General features: G+C 45.7%; 1 protein-coding gene across 1 annotated transcript in view; it reads right to left on the minus strand.

Moving 5' to 3' along the window:
• The window catches only part of LOC143936121 (bactericidal permeability-increasing protein-like), a 76,887-nt gene extending 67,560 nt beyond the window's left edge, over window positions 1-9,327 (minus strand). Inside the window, exon 1 of the mRNA XM_077460477.1 lies at window positions 9,192-9,327. The gene's annotated coding sequence lies outside the window, so the exon portion shown is untranslated. The remainder of the gene's footprint in view (window positions 1-9,191) is intronic.
• Window positions 9,328-15,277: the final 5,950 nt, after the last annotated feature.

Here is a 15,277-nt window from a genome sequence, read left to right on the forward strand (position 1 = left end):
TTTCCTTTTTTTGTTTTTTCCTTTTATTTTTCAATTGGCGATAGCGCCAGTAACGCACTTCCAGCATTCAGAAAATTTAGTAAATGTATCAAAGAGCACAGAGTGGTACTGTGGATACATAGAAATATATGCCTGTGCCAGGTCCTGTTATGTCATAGAAAAGAAAAAGGGGGGGGGGGCTTATGGACTTTTTAGGCACCATAGACAAGACAATAAACAATGGAATAAAATAATATTGGTTTTCCTTTTTTGTTTTTTCCTTTTATTTTTCAATTGGGGATAGCGCCAGTAACACATTTCCAGCATTAGCATGACAACACATAGGCTGGATTCACATCTTTGGACTACGGGAACACACAAGTGACTGAACGTGCGTGTGTTGTGTGTTAGGGTGCTGCCATTCATTCTTAACCACTTTCGGACCGCCCGTCCACCTGCCCGCCCGCTGCCATTAAACGTCGGTACTTTGACACTGAATGCTGTTTTTATGGCAGCAGATAGCTTCCATAACCCCGGTATTTTCTTCAACGGCGGGCGGTCCGCTTTAGGATAAAAGTGGTCTCCGCAGCAGATTCACCACGAGACCACTTTTATCGGCAGCCAGAGAGTTGACCACCCCCCCCTCCTGCCACGTTTCGGTCATCTTCGCCGCTTTCCGGAGCTGTCGGTGGCGGCGGAGACGATCCGATCCTTTCCCCTCAGAGGCTGTGAGTCAAGTGAGAGAATGATGGCCCCCACTCGACTCAATGACGTTGGATAACGGAAGTGACGTCAAACGTCACTTCCACCCAACGGCCTTAAAGGGAAAAAAGTTTTTATTGCATTTAAGTGTAAATATGAGATCTGAGGTCTTTTTGACCCCAAATCTCACATTAAAGAGGTCCTGTCATTTTCCTTTTTTTATTACAAGGGATGTTTACATTCCTTTTAATAGGAATAAAAGTGATCCAACATTTTTTTTTTAAAGGGACAGTGTAAAAAAGAAAAGAAAAGTAAAATAAATAACAAAAATTATAGCGCCCTGTCCCGCCGTTGCCCACGCTCAGAAGTGAACGCATACGTAAGTTGCGCCCGCATATGAATAAAAGTGATCCAAATTTATTTATTAAAGGGACGGTGTAAAAAATGAAACGTTAAATCAAAAAAATAAACACAATTTATAGCGCCCCGTCCCGCCAAGCTCACGCGCAGCAGCAGCAGCGAGGGCATGCGTAAGTCGCGCACGCATATGCAAATGCAGTTCAAACCACACATGTGAGGTATCGCCACGATCGTTAGAGAGCAATAATTCTAGCAAATGACCTCCTCTGTAACTCTAAACTGGCAACCTTAAAAAATGTTTAAACGTTGCCTATAGAGATTTTTAAGGGTCAAAGTTTGTCGCCATTCCACGAGTGGGAGCAATTTTGAAGAGTCACGTGTTGGGCGTGAATTTACTCGGCGTAACATTATCTTTCACAATATAAAAAAAAATTTGGGCTAACTTTACCATTTTCTTAATTTAAAAAAGTGTATTTTTTCCCAAAAGTTGAGTTTGTAAACCGCTGCGCAAATACGGTGTGACATAAAGTATTGCAGCAACTGCCATTTTATTCTCTAGGGTGTCTGGGAAAAAAATATATAATGTTTGGCGGTTCTAAATAATTTCTAGCAAAAAATAAATAAAAAATGATTTTAACTTTGAAAAATAGGCCTGGTCCTTAGGTGGTTAAAGGCGCCCCCAATGCACCCTACCAACACAAGTATGCTACACACAGCAGTGGGCGATAGAAGCATGTTTTGGTGCATCGAGAGCCTAGTGAAATGAATGGACTGCCCTAACAAAGTAATGTGCGCCAACGCGCTTTGTGTAATGCACCCCAAAAGAGTGAATGTAGCCTTATTCACCATTCAGTATCAGAACAAAACAAACAAGACAGGACTATGGGAGCACATCCCTCTCTTATTCCACATAGAGGGGAGGGGTTCTGCTTTAGCGAGACTAAAATTCAATTATTTGGTGTCAGCACCAAACCATATGTCTGGTGGAAATACAATACAGCTCACTATCCAAATAATATAAAAAGCATGGAGGGGGTAATATCCTGTTATGGGGGGGTGGTAATATCCTGTTATGGGGGGGTGGTAATATCCTGTTATGGGGGGTCGTAATATCCTGTTATGGGGGGGTAGTAATATCCTGTTCTAGGGGGTGGTATTATCCTGTTATGGGGGTGGTAATATCCTGTTATAGGGGTGGTAATATCCTGTTCTAGGGGGCGGTAATATCCTGTTATGGGGGTGGTAATATCCTGTTCTAGGGGGTGATAATATCTTGTTATGGGTGGTGGTAATATCTTGTTATGGGGGGTGGTAATATCCTATTATGGGGGGTGGTAATATCCTGTTATGGGGGCTGGTAACATCCTGTTATGGGGGGGTGATAATATCCTGTTATAGGGGGTGATAATATCCTGTTATGGGGGGGGTGGTAACATCCTGTCATGGGGGTAGTAATATCCTGTTATGGGGGTGGTAATATAAAGTTATATGGGTGGTAATATCCTGTTATGGGGTGGTAATATCCTGTTATGGGGGTGGTAATATCCTGTTATGGGGGTGGTAATGTCCTGGTATGAGGGTGGCAATATCCTGCTATGGGGGTAGTAATATTATGTTATATGGGTGGTAATATGCTGTTATAGGGGTGGTAATATCCTGTTCTAGGGGGCGGTAATATCCTGTTATGGGGGTGGTAATATCCTGTTCTAGGGGGTGATAATATCTTGTTATGGGTGGTGGTAATATCTTGTTATGGGGGGTGGTAATATCCTATTATGGGGGGTGGTAATATCCTGTTATGGGGGCTGGTAACATCCTGTTATGGGGGGGTGATAATATCCTGTTATAGGGGGTGATAATATCCTGTTATGGGGGGGGTGGTAACATCCTGTCATGGGGGTAGTAATATCCTGTTATGGGGGTGGTAATATAAAGTTATATGGGTGGTAATATCCTGTTATGGGGTGGTAATATCCTGTTATGGGGGTGGTAATATCCTGTTATGGGGGTGGTAATGTCCTGGTATGAGGGTGGCAATATCCTGCTATGGGGGTAGTAATATTATGTTATATGGGTGGTAATATGCTGTTATGGGGGTGGTAATGTCCTGTTATGGGAGTGGTAATATGCTGTTATGGGGGTGGTAATGTCCTGATATGGGGGTGGTAATATGCTGTTATGGGGGTGTTTCTCTGCAGCAGGGACTGGAGCACTTGTCAGGATAGAAGGAAAAATGGATGGGGCAAAATTCCATCACATTCTTGAGGAAAATCTGCTGCCATCTACCAAAAAGTTGTCAATGGGAAGAAGGTTTACCTTCCAACATGACAATGACCCAAAGAACATAACAATAATGAGCACACAGTGGTTGAAGGAGAAAAAAGGTTAATGTCCTTGCATGGCCCAGTCAGAACCCAGACTTAAACCCCATTGAAAATCTGTGGGATGACTTGAAGACTGCAGTCCACAAACGGTCACCATCAAATATAACTGAACTTGAGCAGTTCTGCAAAGTCTAGATGTGCAAAGTTAGTAGAGACAAATTATAACGGAATAAAGGCTGGAATTAAAGCATAATGTGGTCCAACAAAATACTGACATAAGGGGGTGATCCTTTTTCCAACTCAGTGATTGTTTTTCTTTTTTTTTCTCTGACATGTTGGTGTTATATCTTCTGCGTGAATGTTATAAGTTACACATTTAAATACAGCTGGATAAAAAAATGGACAAAAATGTCTTCATTTCAGACTGCAAAGCAACAACACCTGATGATTTTAAAGGAGGGGGGGGGTTGATTATTTTATATACCCAATTTATAGTATGTGATCTACTACGGTGTCAGAGGTGTACGATGGGATAGGATATATAGTATGTGATCCGTGCCCTGATTACAGTACAGCCCCAGCAGTGCCCATCAGTGACACCAATCAGTGCCCATTAGTGACACCAATCAGTGCCCATTAGTGATGCCAGTCAGTGCTGCCTTTCCATGCCGCCTCATCAGTGCCCACCAGTAAAGGAGAAAAATTACTGTATTTATCGGCGTATAACACGCACATTCATTTTAAGAGGGAAGTTTCAGGAAAAAAAATAATTTTAAATAAGGAACTTTGAAGCAAAATAAGGGTCAGTGCCCATCTGCAGCCTCACCATTGCCATCAATGCAGCCTGATCAATGCCCACCTGCAGCCTCATCAGTCCACATCAGTGCAGCCTCACCATTGCCATCAATGCAGCAGCCTCACCATTGCCATCAATGCAGCAGCCTGGCTTATTCGAGGGGTAAAGCTTATGTTGCAGCCACCACCGCCAATCACGCTAGGTCTTATTTTTGGGGAAACAGGGGTATGATCTGTGTAGTGTGCAGGCATTCAATACAAACTATGGGCAACCTATTATTGGAGGATAAAAATACATTTCATTTGGTAAATTAGTTCCAATTTTGGATTATGCACATTTATTACCGAATATCGGGTTTGTCTTCTTTTAATATAAGCCAGGCCCAGCATGGGACACCGGTGATGGCGCACCTATACCTAATCAGGCTGGTTCTCCTATCTGTAAAGTGGACCTGTCAGTAAATAAATTCTTGTAGTGCCAGGACTGGGTCATCCTCCTCCCCACCCCCAAGATGTATGAGAATTATGCGTCATGTGGATTGTGATTTTTATCATTATTTCTTTCATGTCTCTGGTCTTTATACTATATGTATTTTTCAATAAATGCTAAATATTTTTTGTACTCCCAGTGTTTGTTGCACCTTTAAAGTCTGACCACAGGTTTTCTTTCAATTCCTTTTTCTTTTTTTTCCTTTTTGTTCCCTGTACTTCAATAGCCACAAAGGCTCTAAATACACTTTGCAAGCACCAAATGCCTTTGCAAACCCAGATATAACCTTGCAAAAGTAACATCATCACTGTGCTGTGCACAGCCTGTGCAGAGAGCAGAACTGTGGGAGGGGCCCAGCAGGCTCCACCCACTTCGGGCTGCCTGCAGAAAACGACAGGAGGGGGGCGGAGACAAGACCAGTTACCCTGCACAAGGAGAGAGAGCAGCAGTGAGCGGTCTTTATTACAGGAAGTCTCACACCGGATTACTGCACAGATCTGGAAGAAATAAACAAAGCACACCAAGATTCAAGGAGGAATACCCATGTCTCTTGTATTAGATGATTACTTATCCCAGAGCTTAGCTTTAAACTTCAAAAACTTCTGTGTGCCCCTCTGATCTCAGTTTCAAAAAGGGCTTAAGGTGTATGACTTTTGAAGTCCATATGCTAAAAACAGACCCCGCCTCCAGCTAATAAAAGCAGCAGTCAAAATGCACCCTTCTCATTGGATGGAGGTGGAGGGTGGGGTTTATCTCTGCAGGGGGAGGTCCGGTTTAGCCTGATGCGTTTCTGTCCAGCAAAGGCCCCTCCTCCTATCTACATAACCATTCACTCAGCTGCTTGCAAATGGCTGGTAATGTTCATTGCAGCTACTTCTGTGCTACAAGACTCCATAGGAGAAGGTTCTAGAACATGAGTGTAGCTTTCTGGCTAGGAGAAGGTTCTAGAGCACGAGTGTAGCTTTCTGGCTAGGAGAAGGTTCTAGAGCACGAGTGTAGCTTTCTGGCTAGGAGAAGGTTCTAGAGCACGAGTGTAGCTTTCTGGCTAGGAGAAGGTTCTAGAGCACGAGTGTAGCTTTCTGGCTAGGAGAAGGTTCTAGAGCACGAGTGTAGCTTTCTGGCTAGGAGAAGGTTCTAGAGCACGAGTGTAGCTTTCTGGCTAGGAGAAGGTTCTAGAGCATGAGTGTAGCTTCCTGGCTAGGAGAAGGTTCTAGAACATGAGTGTAGCTTTCTGGCTAGGAGAAGGTTCTAGAGCACGAGTGTAGCTTTCTTGGCAAGACTTTTCTGGCTACACTTCTGCTTTTTTTTTTGCTAATTTATTATACCTTTGTGTGTTTTTTATGCTCATGGATTAATGAACTTTGCGTTTGGCTCGGAGACTAAGGGCCAAACTGAACACAAGTTCTCACAATGAAACAGAGATGTGGAAGATGAAGGCCAAAGAACAAGGAACCGAAACCCAGCGGTGGAGGAGGGGAAGTGGGCCTGATCAAACAAGGATCAGATGAATCTCTTCATAACGCACATATCCCTGGACGGTTCAACCCCATCGGGGGGCTATTTATAAATAATTTGCATAGCTATTCACCCAGTGAAAGTGAATGTACAGCTGTTGTGAGAATAGGGCAAAAAATCGAATGTTTTTAGGTTATTATCTGTTTGGGTTGAATGTTCTTCAAATAATATGTTTTATTCATAACAAAGGTTCACACTTAACAAAGATGAAGTGAATCAGGAAAATACCACATTATGGCCACTAGTTGGAGCAGAGGGTCAAATAAAATAATTACAACTTAGTAAGGAGAGATGCAATGTAACCATTCTTGAACACTGGAGAGAATTAGCAAATAAACAGGGATCCTTTAGTGCACAAATGTCAAAACACCAGGCCCGAAGGCTGAACCGGCCCAACAGGCCTTGTTACGTGGCTCTAGCACCCAGGTTTGCAGCCTGGAATGCTGTGGAACTCCATTCCACCACCCCCGGCTTTCACCCTCCGCTGTCCCTTGTAAACTCAGAAGGGACAGCTTTGCTCTCAGCAGTTCCCGGAGGTAAAAGATCACTGCAATCCTTCACTGCGGGAAAAATCTCCAGTGAGAGAGAGAAAACGTCCTCCCTGCAAGGCACAGCACCCTAAACCCTGCATTCTTCACAGCGCACCCCTAAACTCTGTACGTGGCACACTCCCAAACATTGCATTCTTTACATAGCGAACATCTAAACCCTGTACTCTGCGCATGTAGCACACCCATGAACTCTCCACTCTGTGTGCAGGACACCCCTAAACCTTGCATTCTGTAAATTTGTCACCCCTGAACTCTGCACTCTGAATGCAATGCACTTCTGAACTCTGTACATAGTGTACTCCTGAACTCTGCACTCTACGTAGAACACTCCTGAACTCTGCTCTCTGTATACAATGCACTTCTGAACTCTGCACCCTGTATGTAGCATGCCTCTGTACTCTGCATTCTGTATGTAATGCTCTCCTGAACTCTGTACACAATGCACTTCTGAACTCTGCACTCTGTACATAGCGTACTCCTTAACTCTGCACTCTGTATGTAGCGTACTCCTGACCTCCGCACTCTGTACGTAGCGTACTCCTGACCTCCGCACTCTGTACGTAGCGTACTCCTGACCTCTGCACTCTATACGTAGCATACTCCTGATCTCTACACTCTTTACATAGTGTGCTCCTAAACTCTGTAAGTAGCGTACTCCTGACCTCTGCACTCTGTACATAGAACAATCCTGAACTCTGCACTCTACATAGAACACTCCTGAACTCTGCGCTCTGTATGCAATGCACTTCTGAACTCTGCACCCTGTATGTAGCGTGCCCCTGTACTCTGTATGTAATGCTCTCCTGAACTCTGCACTCTGTATGCAATGCACTTCTGAACTGTGCACATTGTACGTAGCGTACTCCTGACCTCTGCACTCTGTACGTAGCGTACTTCTGACCTCTGCACTCTGTACGTAGCGTACTTCTGACCTCTGCACTCTGTAAATAGCGTACTCCTGACCTCTGCACTCTGTAAATAGCGTACTCCTGACCTCTGCACTCTGTACGTAGCATACTCCTGACCTCCACACTCTTGCATTGTGTACATAGTGCTCCCCTGAAGTCTGCATGTAGGATATTTCTGAACTCTGCACACTTTACATTACGTACTCCTGAACTCTGTACTTAGCGTACTTCTGACCTCTGCACACAGTGTACTCCAGACCTCTGTATGCAATGCACTTCTAAACTCTGCACTCTGTACATAGCATAATCCTGAACTCTGCACAAAACCCACTCCTGAACCTTGCCCTCTGTATGTAGCACACCCCAGGCACAAACGGCCCTTTGAGGGCAACCATACTGCTGATGTGGCCCACAATGAAGTTGAATTTGACACCCCTGCACCTAGCAATGGATACATTTATTTGCTAATACCCTCCAATGTTCACTAGAATTGTTATACTGCATTCCTTCATACTAAGATGTATTCCCCTTTAATTCTCAGCTCTATCTTGTGGCCCTAATGTGGTCTTTTCCTGATTCACTCTGTGGGCTAATTTTTAATGGGTGGTAAGTGGCGTACATTTGTCAATTCCCTCTAGTTACATTGTAACTAGGGGAATTAGTGTTCTCTAGTTACATTGTATATTCTCTTACTAAGAGGTATTTATTTCCTATGTTCCTCAGCGTCATCTAGTGGCCACAATGTGGTATTTTCCAGATTTATTCTATGCTTGTTATTAATGAAACTCTGGGGGAGATTTACCAAAACTAGTGCACTCAGCATCTAGTGTTCACAGCACAGTTCAGAGTACTCAGCTGTTGGGGAAATTTTTTTTTGTCACTTTAAGAGTGACCAAGCGCTGGACATGATTGGCACAGTGGCTGTATTTGGTGGGCACAGTGGCTGCATTTGATGGGCACAGTGGCTGTATTTCCATGGGTGCAGTGGCTGCATATATGGGCACAATGGCTGCATATGATGGGAACAGTGTCTGCATTTGATGGCACAGCGGCTACGCTTGATGGGCACAATGGCTGCATATGATGGGCATAGTGGCTGTAATTGATGGCACAGTGGCTGTAATTGATGGCATAGTGGCTGCATATGATGGCACACTGTCTGTATTTACTGGGCACAGTGGCTGCATATGATGGCACAGTGGCTAAATTTGATGGGCACAGTGGCTGCATATGCTGGGCACAGTGGCTCCATATGATGGCACAGTGGCTGCATTTGATGGGCACAGTGGCTGAATTTGATGGGCACAGTGGCTGAATTTGATGGGCACAGTGGCTGCAATTGATATTATTTTTTTTTTGCTCCCTCACCCCCCCCCCCCCAATATTTTGAACGCCAGCCGCCGCTGGTGCTAACCATCGATTATGTTGCGTCAAAACATTTCTGGGGGCTTCACATAGACTTGTACCAACAATGGAAATTCCCAAGGACTGTTCGATAATCTTTGCACTTTTGCTGGAAATCAGAGACCATTGGAAACATTGGTAATTGTGTGAATGTGATACGTACCGGGCGCCGTCTCTCCTCGTCCAATCAGGCGGTGCAGAATTCTCTCCGACGTCTCTCCAGCTTGTCAGTAAATCGTATTCTGTATTCAGCAGTCTGCAGTGAGAGTTTATATAAAAACTGAAAGAAGGAAGTAAACTGGGAGGAGTTTGAGTCAGCAAAACGAGTGTGAAAAATTATCGACACAAATACTTCAGATCCAAACACCCCCCACAGACTGACACACAGACACACAGACAATCACTCGTCTTCAGTTCGGGATAGTCCCAGAAAGGGACAATCACACAAGGTTACCTTGTGTCTTCACTTCACCGCAAGAGAACAAATAATCACAAATAATCACAGTCGGCTAAGACTTGAAATGCTGTGCCAGAAACTTAAAGGGGCAGTCCGCCCAGAAGTTCTATTTTAGGTTGAGGTGGAGTCTGGAGGGTACAGTTACTCCCTGGAGTCCTATTGGTCTTGAATGCTCTAACAGCAAGATCCCCCGGACATAATTCCCAGATCTGCCCCTGCATACCTGGAAGCAGAGCTCCCAACTGCCCCTGATTTCCACCTCCTGAGCGGGCGCGTCCTGTGCCTACATACTTTTCCTAATAGGTGTCCCTCGTTCCCATCTCAGAAAAGTTGGGAGGCATGCCTGGGAGTTTTGGTGAAGTTTGGTAACTTTGGTGAGATTGTAATTTTTTATTTGCCTTCCTTTCCCAGTGACCCCCGTCCCCCTTACTTCTTGTCCTGTTGTCACAGAGGGGTTCCCAAGACACACAGTGCAGCTGATTTATTTAAAGCAAATAAACTCTTCACTTTGCAGGGGAATTTTCCCTTAGCTTAGTGAAGGAAGTTAAGCTGTGCCAACTTTTATCTTTAAATGATGTGTACGCAAGAAAATCTTTTATTTCCCTTGCTTGTGGTTGGGAACTCCCCTGCAAAGTTATTAGTTAAAGGATAACTCCACTTTAAAAAAAAAATAAATGCAAATTTTTTTTGCAGGTAAAGCAGGGTTAGGTTATAAAAGAATATCCCAAGCTTTGAACATCTCACGGAGCTCTGTTCAATCCATCATCTGAAAATGGAAAGAGTATGGCACAACCGCAAACCTACCAAGACATGCCCGTCCACCTAAACTGATCAGCCGGGTAAGGAGAGCATTCATCAGAGAAGAGCCAAGAGATCCATGGTGACTCTGGAGGAGCTGCAGAGATCCACAGCTCAGGGGGGAGAATCTGTCCACAGGACAACTATTAGTCGTGCTCTACACAAATCTGACCTTTATGGAAGAGAGGCAAGAAGAAAGACATTGGTGAAAGAAAACCATAAGAAGTCCTGTTTGCTAGAAGCCATGTGTGGGACACAGCAAACATATGGAAGAAGGTGCTCTGGTCAGAGGAGACCAAAATTGAACCTAAAAGCAAAACGCTATGTGTGGCGGAAAACTAACACTGCACATCACCCTGCACACACCACTGTGAAACATGGTGGTGGCAGCATCATGTTGTGGGGATGATTTTCTTCAGCAGGGACAGGGAAGCTGGCCAGAGTTGATGGATGGAGCCAAATACAGGGCAATCTTAGAAGAAAACCTGTTCGAGTCTACAAAAGACTTTAGATTTTTCATGGTCTGCAAAAGACTTGAGACTGGGGCGGAGGTTCACCTTCCAGCAGGACAACGACCCGAAACATACAGCCAGAGCTACAATGGAATGGTTTAGATCAAAGCATATTCATGGGTTAGAATGGTCCAGTCAAAGTCCAGACCTAAATCCAATTGAGAATCTGTGGCAAGACTTGAAAATTGCTGATCACAGACGCTCCCCATCCAATCTGACAGAATTTAAGATATTTTACAAAGAAGAAGAATGGGGCAGAAATGTCCCTCTCTAGATGTGCAAAGCTGGTAGAGACATCCCCAAAAAGACTTGCAGCTGTAATTGCAGAGAAAGGCGGTTCTACAAAAAGTATTTACATCCGGGGGGCGCCATACAATTGTACCCCACTCTTTTCACATATTTATTTGTAAAAAATTTTGAAAACCATTTATCATTTTCCTTCCACTTCACAATTATGTGCCACTTTGTGTTGGTCTATCACACAAAATCCCAATATAATACATTTACATTTTTGGTTGTAACATGACAAAATTTGGAAAATTTTAAGGGGTGTGAATACTTTTTCAAGGCACTGTATCTGTGTGCCAGTACACCCTGTACGGACAAGCGGATACATGGATAGGAAGAATTAATGAACTGTCACAGCGCCGTGGTGGTTCATTGAGAACTACAAGCTAACAACTGCAAAGGATGTCGCGGCTTGTAGTTCTTTCATACACCGAGCTGTGTGAATGTGTGACGCAGCCATATGGGCGGAGCTCCGCATGCCGATTTCAAAAAGTGAGACAGCTAGTACAGGGAACTTCTCCCCATACTGCTGTCACAGGGAGGGGGGATTGGGCAGCAGCTGCAGCATTGGGAAGTTACATGTTCCGCTCTAAAAAAATGAGTGAAACATGTAACATGTTCCCAAAGGTGAACTTATCCTTTAAATCAGTGGATCTCAACCTCAGTCCTCAAATCCCCCTATCAGGCCATGTTTTCAGGATTTCCTTTACTTTTCACAGCTGATTTAAATCAATAAAGGGTTTTTTTTTGAAGCACCTAATAGGCTTCAAAATAGGGTGGACTCGGAGCACAGAGGATTGAGCTCGGAGCCCACCCAGGTGTGTTAAAAAAGCAAATATTCGCTTTTCTAACACTGAATCACTTCTCTGCCAATCAGGAAGCGTGGGTCTGATACCCATTTCCAGATTGGCTGAAAGGTCAGGCGATCCTATTGGACACCTAGGAAGAGCCGGACTTGCCATTGAGCTTGACTGGGCTCAAGCCCATGGGCCCCGCCGAGATACATAGCCAAGTGTACTCGGCTCGGCTAAATCACGCCCAGTCTCGCCCTATGATGGACATAACACAGGGACTGGGCGTGACTGTGAAATGAGCTGAGTACACTCAGCTACTCTCAGCTCCGCTCGGGACTGTGAGAGGACCCAGAGCCACCGAGATACACAGGACTCTGTAACTTGGTGGCGCCATTTTTAAACTTCAAGACTGCAATGACAAGGCTGCAAATGACACTGGGGGCAGGGCTGCAAATGACAAGGCTACAGTGACAAGGCTACACTGGATAAGGCTGCAGATGACACTGGACAAGGCTGCAATGACACCGGACAAGGCTGCAATGACACTGGACAAGGCTGCAATGACACTGGACAAGGCTGCAGATGACACCGGACAAGGCTGCAGATGACACCGGACAAGGCTGCAATGACACCGGACAAGGCTGCAGATGACACCGGACAAGGCTGCAATGACACTGGACAAGGCTGCAGATGACACCGGACAAGGCTGCAGATGACACCGGACAAGGCTGCAATGACACTGGACAAGGCTGCAGATGACACCGGACAAGGCTGCAATGACACCGGACAAGGCTGCAATGACACCGGACAAGGCTGCAATGACACTGGACAAGGCTGCAGATGACACCGGATAAGGCTGCAATGACACTGGACAAGGCTGCAGATGACACTGGACAAGGCTGCAATGACACCGGACAAGGCTGCAGATGACACCGGACAAGGCTGCAAAGACACTGGACAAGGCTGCAGATGACACCGGACAAGGCTGCAATGACACTGGACAAGGCTGCAATGACACCGGACAAGGCTGCAGATGACACCGGACAAGGCTGCAAAGACACTGGACAAGGCTGCAGATGACACCGGACAAGGCTGCAATGACACTGGACAAGGCTGCAGATGACACCGGACAAGGCTGCAGATGACACCGGACAAGGCTGCAATGACACTGGACAAGGCTGCAGATAACACCGGACAAGGCTGCAATGACACCGGACAAGGCTGCAATGACACTGGACAAGGCTGCAGATGACACTGGACAAGGCTGCAATGACACTGGACAAGGCTGCAGATGACACTGGACAAGGCTGCAATGACACTGGACAAGGCTGCAGATGACACCGGACAAGGCTGCAGATGACACCGGGCAAGGCTGCAATGACACTGGACAAGGCTGCAATGACACCGGACAAGGCTGCAGATGACACCGGGCAAGGCTGCAATGACACTGGACAAGGCTGCAATGACACCGGACAAGGCTGCAGATGACACCGGACAAGGCTGCAATGACCCCGGACAAGGCTGCAATGACACCGGACAAGGCTGCAGATGACACCGGACAAGGCTGCAGATGACACCGGACAAGGCTGCAATGACACTGGACAAGGCTGCAGATGACACCGGGCAAGGCTGCAATGACCCCGGACAAGGCTGCAATGACACCGGACAAGGCTGCAGATGACACCGGACAAGGCTGCAGATGACACCGGGCAAGGCTGCAATGACACCGGACAAGGCTGCAGATGACACCGGACAAGGCTGCAATGACCCCGGACAAGGCTGCAATGACACCGGACAAGGCTGCAGATGACACCGGACAAGGCTGCAGATGACACCGGACAAGGCTGCAGATGACACCGGACAAGGCTGCAGATGACACTGGACAAGGCTGCAGATGACACCGGACAAGGCTGCAGATGGACACTGATAAGGCTGCAGATGGACACTGATAAGGCTGCATTGATGGGCATTTAAATGTAAGTTTTTTTCCTTAAACTTCCCTTCTAAAAGTTTTTTCACTTAAAATTCCCAACTAAACTTGGGGTGCGTGTTATACGCTGGTGAGTGTTATATGGCGATAAATACGGTAATGTATAGAAGGTAGGGCCGAAGGTGACTCAAGCCCAGGGTCCCCCACCACCCTATGTCCTGCCCTGCCCGTGATCCACACCACAGTGTGGGGCTTTGATGATGAGGGGGTTGCTGCTGCTGCTGGCCGACTGACCCGGGGGGGCTTGGGATTCTGGTACCACTATGATTGCAAGTCCGTCTTGATCAACCAGTAGAAAGGAAATTCATACCGCCCTCCTGAAAGAACTCATATAAAAATGTATTGAAGATCACGGTCACATCCACCCATCGGAGATCCTCTACCTACAATAATGCTTCATCATGGAGTGCGGGGACTCAATTAAGTCCTACTGTGGGTGAAACACATGAAAGGAACGAGTTCAGGCAGGTGGAGGTGCCCTTTGTTTTCAATACATTTTTATATTGGAGTTCCTTTGAAGTGTAGTATGAATTTCTTTTTCTATGGGAAAACTTAATGGGCAAATACAGCCTGCCGTTATGGGCATTTGAAATCGAATTGATGCGCTTCTTTGCATTTCTGATGCAACGACTGCTAAAAGCTTGCTCAAAGCTGAAGGGCAATTTAAAGGAATTCTACACTCAGGCTGGATTCACACCTATGGCATTTTTAGTGCTTTTTGCATTTTGCAGATTTGCAATGCAGAACACGGTCCATAGGAAACCATGGTAAATGGACTGTAGTGAAAATCTGCATAGGTGTGAATGCAACCTAAGTCTTGGTTCACACCTATGCAGGTTGCATATTGCAGGTGCATTTTTTGATCCATTGAAGTCTAGAGCAGTGGTCATCAACTCCTGTCCTCAGGGCCCACTAACAGGCCAGGTTTTAAGTATTACCTTGGGGAGATGCAGACTAGAATACTGCCATCACTGAGCAGCAAATTATATCACCTGTCATGTATTTCAGTTCATCTTGCAAACCTGGCCTGTTAGTGGGCCCTGAGGACAGGAGTTGATGACCATTGCTCTATGGAACCAAAACCCAGAAAAAAGTCCCTGGTCCTTTCCATAAAATGCACAGATGTGAAGGTGACCCATAGGAAAACATGTTATATGGACTGTAGTGTGTTTCTGCAAAACTGAAAACACAAAAAAAAATGCATAGGTGTGAACCCGGCCTAAGGGAACTATGCAGGGGGTCGCTGTGGATTCATCATTCTGTCTACGGTAGTTATCTGACCATCTTGTTAATCCATTGGCTCCAATATGTTCTGAATCCAGAGCAAATAGATCAAGTGCTAGGACTTCACTGTGCTCTTGCATGCCTAAGGCTACTTTCACGCTGAGGCGCTGGCGGTAAAGCGGCACT

The sequence above is a fragment of the Lithobates pipiens genome, unplaced genomic scaffold, assembly GCF_037356315.1.
Source record: "Lithobates pipiens isolate NorthernLeopardFrog02 unplaced genomic scaffold, aLitPip1_a1.2 Scaffold_28, whole genome shotgun sequence".
Taxonomy (NCBI): Eukaryota; Metazoa; Chordata; class Amphibia; order Anura; family Ranidae; genus Lithobates; species Lithobates pipiens.